General features: G+C 39.7%; 1 pseudogene; it reads right to left on the bottom strand.

Moving 5' to 3' along the window:
• Positions 1 to 7,805: 7,805 nt before the first annotated feature.
• On the bottom strand, positions 7,806 to 10,349 carry LOC145525221 (uncharacterized; annotated as a pseudogene).
• Between the last annotated feature and the right edge of the window lie 2,248 nt (positions 10,350 to 12,597).

The following is a 12,597-nucleotide window of genomic DNA, read 5'->3' as shown; positions in this document are numbered from 1 at the left end:
GTGAACTTCCTGATGTTCAAGCTGGATTTAGAAAAGGCAGAGGAAACAGAAATCAAATTGCCAACATCCGTTGGATCATTGAAAAAGCAAGAGAGTTCCAGAAAAACATCTATTCTGCTTTATTGACTATACCAAAGCCTTTGATTTTGGATCACAACAAACTGTGGAAAATTCTTCCAGAGATAGGAATACCAGACCACCACCTTACCTGCCTCCTGAGAAATCTGTATGTAGGTCAAGAAGCAAGAATTAGAACCAAACATGGAACAACAGACTTGTTCCAAATTGGCAAGGGAGTATATCAAGGTTGTATATTGTCACCCTGCTTATTTAACTTATATACAGAGTACATCACACGTAATGCTGGACTGGATGAAAAACAAGCTGGAATCAAGATTGCTGGGAGAAATATCAGTAAACTCAGATATGCAGACAACACCACCCTTATAGCAGAAAGTGAAGAGGAACTAAAGAGTCTTCATCATGAAGGTGAAAGAGGAGAGGGAAAACCTGGCTTAAAACTCAGTATTCAAAAAACTAAGATCATGGCATCTAGTCCCATCACTTCATGGCAAATAGACTGGGAAACAATGGAAACAGTGACAGACTTATTTTCTTGGGCTCCAAAATGACTGCAGCCATGAAATTAAAAGATGCTTGCTTCTTGGAAGAAAAACTATGACCTACCCAGACAACATACTAAAAAATAGAGACATTACTTTTCCCACAAGGGTCCACATAGTCAAAGCTATGGTTTTTCCAATAGTCGTGTATGGATGTGAGAGTTGGACCATCAAGAAGGCTGAGCATCGAAGATTTGATGCTTTTGAACTGTGTTGTTGGAGAAGGCTCTTGAGAGTCCCTTGGACAGCAAGGATATCCAACCAGTCCATCCTAAAGGAAATCAGTCCTGAATATTCATTGGAAGGACTGATGTTGAAGCTGAAACTCCAATTCTTTGGCCACCTGATGCTAAGAGGTGACTCATTTGAAAAGACCCTGATGCTGGGAAAGATTGAAGGCAGGAGGAGAAGGGGTGACAGAGGATGAGATGGTTGGATGGCATCACTGACTCGATGGACATGAATTTGAGCAGCCTCCCGGAGTTGCTGATGGGCAGGGAAGCCTGACATGCTGCAGTCCGTGGGATCGCAGAGAGTCAGACGTGACTGAGTGACTGAACTGAATGTGTAATAGGGCTCATTACCCCTCATAGCTTTTCATTTTCAATGTTTTCTTAGGTATTCTTTTGTGTTTGTTTTTCCAAATGAACTTAAGTATCACTTTTGTAGCTTCAACAGCAACAAAAGCTGTTTCGGTATTTTTTTTAGAATTACATTAAGAAGAACTGATATCTTTTAAGGATATCCTATCGAAGAACAAAGAATATCTTAACATTTATTCAAGTTTATGCATCTTAAAAATGTTTAAAATGTTCTTCATAGAGGTTTTGAACACTTAAAATTTAATCATCAGTATTATTTCATCTTGTCACGCCTCTACTGTGATCATGGTTTTTCTCCTCCATTATATCTTATAACTGGCTATTATTTTTATATATGAAATTTATTTGTTTTTGTATAATAATTTTATATCCTGCTAACTTGATGAATCCTATCACTTAAATTTGTTTTATCTTTGATACATTTGGCTTTTCCAGGTATAATTTTATGTGATCCACCAATGAAGATATTTTTACGTCTTGTTTCAATTCTTATGCCTTTAATGTTTTTTGTCTTATCTAAGTGCACTGGCCTCCAGTGTAAATATATCGAAAAACTGGCAAAGTACAGACAAGGAACATAAAATTTTTTCTATACACTTTGATGTAATGTTACCAAAGTTAAAAAATTATAACTAAAAATAGCTTTTTCTCCAAATTTTATAAATTTAGCAAATGATAACTTCATTCAAATGGACTCATACAGTGTGTACTTTTTTTGTGTGTATAACTTCTTTTTCACAATGTGATATCTGAGCTACAACCATGTTGCACCATGTCCCTACTTTTCCATTGCTTATAGCAGTTTCCACTCCCACCAGCCACATAGGATGGTCCATGTCCTTATAAAATACTTGGTATTTTCACCCTTTCTCATTTTAGTCATTCTGATGGATATATAGTACTGTCTTCTGCTTTTATTTTCATTTTTCTGATAACTAATGATACTAAGAAACATTTATATATGCATATTTTTTTCACAGTTTTGATGTGTTTTGTAATATGTGTATTCAAATATTTTGCCTTTTTTTGAGTGAGTAGTCTGCCTTTTTCTCACTGATTTCTGAGACGTATGTTTTATATAATTTCTTTATTGTGTATATGTATTGAAAATTCTCTCCAATGGCTTACCCTTTCATTCTGTAAATGATGTTTTGTTGAACAGAAGTTCTTCATTTCAACAAAGTTCAGTTTATAAGTGATTAAAGTTTTTGTATCCTGTTTCCCTATCCTAAGATTTTAGGATCTGGAGGTTCTTCTGTGTTATCTTCCAAAAGCTTATCTGATTTGTCTTTTACATGTAACTCTACAGTCCAGCTGGGCATTTATTTTTATGTGTGGTCTGAGATAGGAATCGTTTCATTCTACTCCACATGGAGATGCCCTTACCCCAACACCATTTGTTGAAATCACTTGTCATTTTCTCCTGCAGTGCAGAGCTCTCTTAGTCATTAATTAACAGGCCACATATACATATGTGGATCTATTTCTGACCTTTTTGTTCGGTTCCATTGCTCTGTTTCAAATTCAGTACTATACTTTTATAATGAGGTTTTCATCTGCTAGAATATGCCTTCCATCTTTGTTTTTTATTTCCCCAAAAGTATCTTGGTAATTCTTGGTTCCATAAATTTTCAAGTAAATTTTATAATCATATATACTGTTTGTGAGTTAATATAAGTTTTTAGCAAAAATACTTCAGTAGTTTCAGTTTGGTTTTTATTTTTTAATCGAAATATTGTTGATCTACAATGTTACGTTAACTTCTCCTGTACAGTAAAGTGATTCAGTTATGTGTGTGTGGGTGTATATATATATATATATATACACACACATTTCTTTTTTCTATATTCTTTTCCATTATGGTTAATCTCAGGACGTTGCATATAGTTCCCTGTGTTATATGGTTGGTTATAATTCTTAACTGTTATCAACTGTAGTTGATTTAATTCAAACCTTGATCTTATTCCCAGACTTGACATTTCCTTTGATAGTCAAAGAAACCAATTTGGGTTACTAAGAGCTAGCTAATGTTTGCTGGGTGACATTAAGAAAATATGCTATTCTTGCTGTTATTTTTCTTTTTCTCACCTGAAATGTTACCAACCTTGTTTACCTGGCCTAATATTCCTTTGCCGATTGGTGACCTAGCCTGTCAAGAGAGAGTAATAATGATTCTCATGCCTCTACCTCACCCAACTTCCTTTCTTCCAACCTGTTTAAACCAGGTGGATTACCCTCCTCTCCTGAGTCCCTTCCTACATTTACAAGACAGCCAGTCCAGACTTTCTGCCAGTTCTGACCCTCACTATCCGACCCCCTCTGCCTCTCCAGCTGCTAGTTTCCTTCTGTCTTCCTGTCCACTCCCTAGATGGCATCCCCTTGTATTCTGCAGGGGTCCCTTCTCATTGGTTGCAACAGGGAATGAGGAGAGGTGGACAGTGAAGGAGAGTTGAGTTGAGTTCATTGAGTTGCCCTTCCCTGCCAGGCCCAACTGTGTATGAAAGTGTTAGTCGCTCAGTTGTGTCCAACTCTTTGTAACCTCATGGATCATAACTTGCCAGGCTTCTCAGTCCATGAAATTCTCCAGGCAAGAATACTGGAGTAGGTAGCCACTCCTTTCTCCAGGAGATCTTCCTGACCCAGGGATCAAACCCCAGTCTCCTGAACTGCAGGCAAACTCTATCGTGTGAGCCACCAGGCTTCCAGGTGTATATATGCGCTCTTGTTATTCTCATAACAGTAAAAAGTAGGCATTATTACCCTTTTAAAAGAGCATAAGATCACAACAAACTGGAAAATCCTTAAAAAGATGAGAATACCAGACCACCTTACCTGCCTTCAGGGAAACTTGTATCCAGGTCAAGAAGCAACAGTTAGAACTGGACATGGAACAACAGGCTGGCTCAAAATTGGGAAAGGAGTACATCAAAGCTGTATATTGTCACCCTGCTTATTTAACTTCTATGTAGAGTACATCTGGGCTGGATGAATCAAACAAGCTAGAATCAAGATTTCCGGGAGAAACATCAACAACCTCAGATATGCAGATGATGCCACTCTAATGGCAAAAAGCCAAGAAATAAAGAGTTCTGATAAAGTTGAAAGAGGAGAGTGAAAAAGCTGACAAAATTCAGCATTCAAAAAACTAAGATAATGACACCCAGTCCCATCATTTCAATGGCAAATAGATGGGGAAACAATGGAAACAGTGACAGATTTTATTTTCTTGAGCTCCAAAATCACTGCAGACATTGACTGCAGCCATGAAATTAAAAGACGCTTACTCCTTGGAAGAAAAGCTATGAAAAACGTAAACAGCATATTAAAAAGCAGAGACATCACTTTGGTGACAAAGGTCTGAATAGTCAAAACTATGGTTTTTCCAGTAGTCATGTATGGATGTGAGAATTAGACTATAAGGAAAACTGGGCAACAAAGAATTGATGTTTTTGAACTGTGGTGTTGGAGAAGACTCTTGAGAGTCCCTTGGACTGCAAGGAGATCCAACCTGTCAGTCCTAAAGGAAATCAGTCCTGAATATTCCTTGGAAGGACTGATGCTGAAGCTGAAGCTCCAATACTTTGGACACCTGATGTGAAGAGCTGACTCATTGGAAAAGATCTTGATGCTGGGAAAGATTGAGGGCAGGAGGAGAAGGGGACGAAATAGGATGAGATGGCTGGATGGCATCACCGACTCAATGCACATGAGTTTGAGCAAACTCTGGAAGATGGTGATGGACAGGGAAGACTGGCATGCTGCAATCCATGGTGTCACAAAGAGTCAGGAATGACTTAGCAACTGAACAACAACAAGACCACACAGCTAATAAATGTAGAGCTGAGATTTAAATCTGAATCCATATTTTGTTCTTTCTGCATGACCACACTGCCTCCCATGAAACTGAGGCATGTCCTGAGTTACAACCTAAAGCAGTAGTCTCAAATCCTGGTGCATCTTTGAACAGAGATTATATAAAAAAGAAGGGCAAAGTGCAAAGGAAACTGTGAGCTGGATCTCATGTTGGTACTCTGGCCCAGATAGAGTAAACACCCAGAGGAGAGCTTTCCCCTGGAGAGAGACTTTTCAGATGGTTACAAGGATTCATATTAAACAATAAGCAGTAAATATGGGTGACTCATTGACCAAGTTCTTGTGAAAATTGAAAAGTAAGTGGTGTCCAGTTGGTCCAGATAAAATCTATAATAGATAATAGACTGAGAATGGGTGACCACTGGGATTCTCAGGATTACTTCAGTTAGGTTTAATGTGTCTAGCAACTAAAATTATTTAATAATTTCCCATGGAAATTTTTCGGTTTTCTCCCCAAATCACATTGATTATTTTTTTCTGATTATAAAAAAAATTAGAAATATATAATTAATACAATAAATATATATGTATTTGTGAATATAGTTGCCTTGTTTCTTTAAGATAAATTCTTAGATGTGAACTTTTTGAATATAAAGTGTGGTCACATTTTAAAGACTTGGTAAAAACTAACAAATTCCCTTGTTGAATGGCCAGAGGACATGAATTTTAAAGTGATAGATAGGAAATGCAAATAGCTAATAAGCCCAGGACTTTATTAGTGATTACATTAAATTAACCTTAAGGGACATGCCATTTTAGCTATCAAAATAGAATTTTTTTATTCATTTGATACACACACATGTATGTGTGTGTGTATATATATATATATATTTATATATTTATATTTGGCTTCAGGACAGGTTTACTTACTCCAGTTACAGATAGAGAGATAGCACTGAGGCTACTGCCCTAGCCTTGAGGATTCAGTGGAACACAGACTTTATTTCAAATATATTTTTGAATTTTGACAATGTTGTGTTGGTTTCTGCCATACAACAACACGTATCAGCCATAATTATGCAGTACACCCCCTCCCTCCCGAGCCTCCCTCCCCTCGCCCCATCTCCTCGCTCCCGGTCGTCACAGAGCACCAGACTGGCTCCCTGTGCCACACAGCAGCTTTTCGCCAGCAGCCCACCTTACCCCTGACGGTGCACGTATGTCCGTGCTGCTTTCTCCATTTGTCTCACTCGCTCCCTCCCCGACGGTGTCCACAAGTCCATTCTCTTCATCTTCATCTCCATTCCTTCCCTGCAAATAGGTTCATCAGTATCACTTTTCTAGATTTCATATTATGCATTAATATACTATATTTGTTTTTCTCTTTCAGACTTTCTTCTCTATATAACAGGCTCTAGATTCATCCACCTCACCAGAACTGACTCAAATTCACTCTTTTTTGTGGTTGAGTAATATTCATTGTGTACATGTACCACATCTTCATCTGTTGATGGACAGCTAGGCTGCTTCCATGTCCTGGCTGTTATAAACAGTGCTGCTGTGAATACTGAGGGTACATGTGTCTTTGTCTGTCATGGTTTTCTCAGGATATTTGCCAATAGTGGGATTGCTGGGTCATAATGGTAGATTTATGCCTATTTTTTAAGGAATCTCCATACTGTTTTCCATAATGGCTGTATCAATTTACATTCCTACCAACAGTGTAGGAGGGCTCCCTTTTTTCCTCATCCTGTCCGGCATTTATTGTTTGTATATTTTCTGATGATGACCATTCTGACTGGTGTGAGACAATACCTCATTCTAGTTTTGATTTGCATTTCTCTAATAATGAGTGATGTTGAGCATCTTTTCATGCATTTATTGGCCATCTGTATGTCCTCTTTGGAGAAATGTCTATTTAGGGTCTTCTGCCCATTTTTTGATTAGGCTGTTTTTTTCCCCTAATATTGAGCTGTATGAACTGCTTATATATTCTGGAGATTAATCCTTTGTCAGTTGTTTCATTTGCAATTATTTTCTCTCCTCTGAGAATTGTGTTTTAATCTTATTTTATAGTTTCCTCTGCTGTGCAAAGGCTTTGAAGTTTAATTATATCCCATTTGTTTATTTTTGTTTTTATTTCCATTACTCTAGGAGGTGGGTCACAGAAGTTCTTGCTGTGATGTATGTCAAAGAATGTACTGCCTATGTTTTCCTCTAAGAGCTTTATAGTTTCTGACCTTACATTTAAGTCTCTAATCCATTTTGAGCTTATTTTTATGTATGGTGTTAAGAAGGGGATATTATGAGATGGGGAGGGAGGTGGGAGGGGGTTCTGGAAGGGGAACACATGTACACCTGTGGCGGATTCATGTCAATGTATGCCAAAACTAATACAATATTGTAAAGCAAAAAATAGATAAATAAATTTTTTTAAAAAAGACAAAAAAAGAAAATAGACCAAGTATTGCTAATACAGAGTCAACTGAATTTTTCGGGCAAGTCAATTAGACAAGCTCCTCCTTGAAAGAAGATAAGTAGTTCTCAGAAAAAAGAGGAGCCATCATTTCTCTGAACCACCCATGAGCATTCCAAAGAAGAGGTAGAGAGAGAGTTAGATTCTAGAATGGATGGTAGACAGGAGCTAAGCCTTCACATAGGTGGTGATGTTCAGCAGAGATGCCACAGGAGCCCCAGGCCTCCCTGGTCCTAGGAGAATGCCCTGGACCAGAGGTCTGTGAGAAAAGCCAAGCCACACCTCCGGTCCTCACAGACTGACTGGCCTGCATCCGGCTGGCCCTGTGCCCTGTTCCAGCTGTACAGAGGGTGCCTCCCTCTGGGACACAGTACACAGGGACATGAAGCAACTGGGGCTTCTCTTCCTCAGACCAGCGTGTTTACCAGTGTCAGGGAAGAAGCTGCACTCTCCCTACTAGCTGAAGCCACATTGTCCAAGCCATGGGCTGTATTACAGGTGTTGGTGAGGTCAAAACTCCCATGAATTGAATCTGGGGCCAGGCGGCACACTCGAAACACTCTGGTGGGTCCCCGCATGTCCCCCAGAGCTGGGCGGCATCCTTGAGGGCGAGGACGTAGGCTCACTGGCCATAAACTCCACCAGCCGCTGATAGAGAAAACGCCCTTCATGTTCTTGGTAAAACTTCTGGCAATATGCCTTTCCCTACAGAAATTCTCTCATTCGTACAGTGAGGAACTTGCTGCTCTGAATCTGCGGATAAACAGCCTCCAGGATCAGTGACGAGCAGCTGCAGGCTTGGTCAGGGCCAGAGTGAGCTGGAGGGCCTGAGGCTCCGCAAGACCGCAAGACGAGGGTCCCTCCTGCTGTCAGAGAGACTGCCGGAGACCCAGCAGGGCTGCACTCTTCGCCCTGCCTCATCTGAGCCCTCAGGCATTGGTTATTGAGTGCTAGCTCCTCAATGGACACTAAGTGAAGCCAAAACAACAGCAACAACAACAAACAACCACCCATGATAGACATGGCCTCATGGGACTTTTAGTCTAAAATAGGCATTTATTGAACTGTTTGCCAGGACCACGCTAAGCACTTTATAAACATTATTACATCTAATCATCACAAAACTCTATGTGGTATGTATTTTTACCTACTGAATGAGGAAGCAGATGTTCAGAGACTGACTCACATATCATGTGGCTACACAGGCTAAGGATTGAATCTCAGCCTTGACTGACTCCAAAGACCTCATCATTAGGTTCTGGGTGAAAAGGAGTCTTTCAGAATGCATTTCAAAATATCAGTTCAATGACTGGGTGTTGGTTAGGGTGCAGGAAAATGGGGCTCTCATGTTGCTCATGGGAGTGAAAATGGATGAATGTTTTCAGCAAAGCAATCTGGCAAGATATCATAAGCCATCAAAGAGCTTTCATCTTTATCCAGAATTCCATTTTTTAATGTTCTATCCCAAGGAGAGAATCAGAAATGCGATCAAAGATTTATGTACAGACGTGTGCATGTGGGCTAAGCCACTTCAATCGTGTCTGACTCTTTGCAACTCCATGGACTGTAGCCCGCCAGGCTCCTCTGTCCATGAGGATTCTCCAGGCAAGAATCCTGGAGTGTGTTGCCATTTCCTCCTCCAGGAGATCTTTCTGACCTAGGGGTCAAACCCCGTCTCTTGACTCCTTTATTGGCAGGTGGGTTCTTTACCACTAGCACCACCTGGGATTTAACAGACATACCTCAGAAATATTGTGGATTCAGTTCCAGACCACTGAAAAAAAGACGAATACCATATAAAGTGAGTCACATGAATTTTTTGGTTTCCCTGTGCGTGTAAAAGTTATGTTTACATTATACTTTAGTCTATTATGTACACAACTGACTTATGTCTTTAAAAAGTACATTCCTTAATTTAAAAATACTTTATTGCTAAAGGGCTTCCCTGGTGGCACAGACAGTAAAGCATCTGCCTGCAATATGGGAGACCTGGGTGGCTAAAAGATGCTGTCATCTGAGCCTTTAGCAAGTTGTTAATCTCTTTTTTTGGTGGAAGGGCTTGCTTTGATGTTGATGGCTGCTGACTGATCAGTGTGGTAGTTGCTCAAAGTGGGGGTAGTTGCTGTGGCAATTTCTTAAAATAAGACCACAGTGAAGTTTGCCCCATTGATTGACTCTGCCTTTCAGGAGCAGTTTCTCTGTAGCATGGAGTGCTGTTTGACAGCATTTAACCCACATAGAACTTCTTTCAAAATTAGAGTCAGTCCTCTCAAACCCTGATGCTGCTTTATCAACTTAGCTGATTTAATATTCTAAATCCTTTGTTGTCATTTCAACAACCTTCACAACATCTTCACCAGAAGTAGATTCCAGCTTAAGAAACCACTTCTTTGCTCACCCATAGGAAGCAACTTGGAGAAGGCAATGGCACCCCACTCCAGTACTCTTTTGCCTGGAAAGTCCCATGGACGGAGGAGCCTGGCAGGCTTCAGTCCATGGGGTCGCTAAGAGTCAGACACGACTGAGCGACTTCACTTTCACTTTTCCCTTTCATGCACTGGAGAAGGAAATGGCAACCCACTCCAGTATTCTTGCCTAGAGAATCCCACGGACGGCGGAGCCTGGTGGGCTGCCGTCTGTGGGATCGCACAGAGTCGGACACGACTGAAGCGACTTAGCAGCAGCAGGAAGCAACTTTTCATCCGTTAAATCTGTATCATGATATTGCAGCAGTTCAGACACATCTCCAGGCTCCACTTTCAGTTGTCTTGCTATTTCCATCACATCTGCGGGTACAGCTGCCACTGAAGCCTTGAACCCCTCAAAGTCATCCATGAAGGTTGGAGTGAACTTCTTCCAAACTCTTGCTCATGTCCATATTTTGGTCTCTTCCCATGAATCCTGAATGTTTTTAATGGCATCTAGGATAGTGAGTTCTTTCCAGAAGGTTTTCAATTGACTTTGCCCAGATCCATCAGAAGAATCACTATGGGAGCTATAGTCTTATAATATGATGTTTCTTAAGTAATAATACATGATAGTCAAAACTGGAACCCCTGATGACTCAGACGGTAAAGAATCCACCTGCAATATGGGAGACCGGAGTTCTATCCCTGGGTCAGGAAGATCCTCTGGAGCATGAAATGGCAACCCACTCCAGTATTCTTGCCTGGAGAATCCCATAGACAGAGGGGCCTGACGGCCTACAGTCCATGGGGACACAAAGAGTCAGTTCACTTTCAGTCAAAATTACTCCTTAATTCGTGGGCTGCAGAATGGCTCTTGTGTTAGCAGACATGAAAACAACACTTATCTCATTGTACATCTTCATCAGAGCTCTTGGGTGACCAGGTGTCTTGTCAATGAGCTGTCATATTTTGAAAGGAATCCTGTTTTCTGAGCAGCAGGATCTCAGCAGTGGACTTAAAACATTCAGTAAACCATGTTGTAAATAAATGTGCTATCATCCTGAACTTGTTCCATTTGTAGAGCACAGGCAAAGTAGATTTGGCATAATCATTAAGGGCCCTAAGAATGGTAAATGAGCATTCACTTCAACTTCAAGTCACCAGCTGCATTAGCCCCTGTCCTTTGAAGCTTTAAAATCAGGCATTGACTTTTCCTCTTTAGCTATGAAATTCCTAGATGGCATCTTCTTCCAATATTAGGCTGTTTTATCTACATTGAAAATCTGTTACTTAATGGAGCCATCTTCAGTAACTATCATAGCTAGATCTTCTGGATAATTTGCTGCAGCTTCTACATCAGCACTTGTACTTTTATGTTATGGAAGTGGTTTTATGTTACGGAAATGGTTTCTTGCCTTAAACCTCATGAACCAACCTCTGCTATGAGACTTTTCTTCTGCAGCTTCCTCACCTCTCTCAGCCTTCAGAGCATTGAAGAGAGTTAAACTTTGCTCTGGATTAGGCTTTGGCTTAAGAGAACGTGGCAGCTGGTTTGCTCTTCTCTCCAGACCACTAAAACTTTCTCCATATCAGCAATAAGACTGTTTCTCTTTCATCTCTGTGTGTTCACTGGAGTAGCACTTTTAATTTCCTTCCAGAACTTTTCCTTTGCATTCACAACTTGGCTAACTCTGGTGCAAGAGGTCTAGCTTTCAGCCTCCCTCCCTAAGCTTAATTATTTCTAGCTTTTAAAAGAAGAAATGTGTAACTTTTCCTGTCACTTGCATACTTAGAGGCTGTCGTAGGGTTATTAATTGGCCTAATTTCAGTATTGCTATGTCTCAGGAAATAGGCAGGCCTGAGGAGAGAGAGAGAGATGGGGAAGGGCTGGTTGGTGGAGCAGTCAGAACCCACGTTTATCAATAAATTTTGCCATCTTCTGTGTGCATGATGTATAGCACCCCAAAACAATGACGATAGTAACATCAAAGATCACTGATCCCAGATCACCATAACAAATATAATAATAATGAAAAAGTTTGAAATGTGAGAGTTACCAAAATGTAACAAAACAAGCATATGCTGTTGGAAGGACAGCGTTGATAGACTTGCCTGACACAGCACTGGCACAGAACTTCAATTTGTAAAAAAACACAGTATGTGCAAAGTGCAATAAATGAAGTGCAGTAAAATGAGGTATGCTTGAGCAACTGACTGGATATTTGATTTAAAAATTGAGTAAATATTATACTCTAACAATATGTATTATTATAAAAATATAATATATGTAAATACATAGAATATATGCAATAATTTATTTAATATATTAAATGACATCATAATAGAATGTTTAGAATTTGCCTTAAGACAGTCTGGACCAGAGGACAGGAAATGGATTGGACCTGCCTAATGGATACATGTGAGTGCATTATATCATATTTCTATATAAAAAGGCTTGAAATATTTATGTTAAAAGATGATTCCATCAGGCATTATTTATTGTAATGAAAAATACACTGTAGTATGGTATTCCTTGAGGCAAAATGTATGCAGCTATTAAAAGGGATGTTTTTGAGAAAAATATAGTAACATGGAAAATGCTCCCAGAATGATGTAATCTGGACCTGAAACTGATAAAATTTCATTTCAATTATTTTAAAAATTTAAAGGAAACA

Source organism: Giraffa tippelskirchi, chromosome 11 (assembly GCF_054371585.1).
Source record: "Giraffa tippelskirchi isolate mGirTip1 chromosome 11, T2T-mGirTip1v1.2.pri, whole genome shotgun sequence".
NCBI classification, from domain to species: Eukaryota; Metazoa; Chordata; class Mammalia; order Artiodactyla; family Giraffidae; genus Giraffa; species Giraffa tippelskirchi.
The sequence above is the reverse complement of the archived record's forward strand: the minus strand, read 5'-3'. Positions and strand labels throughout refer to the sequence as shown.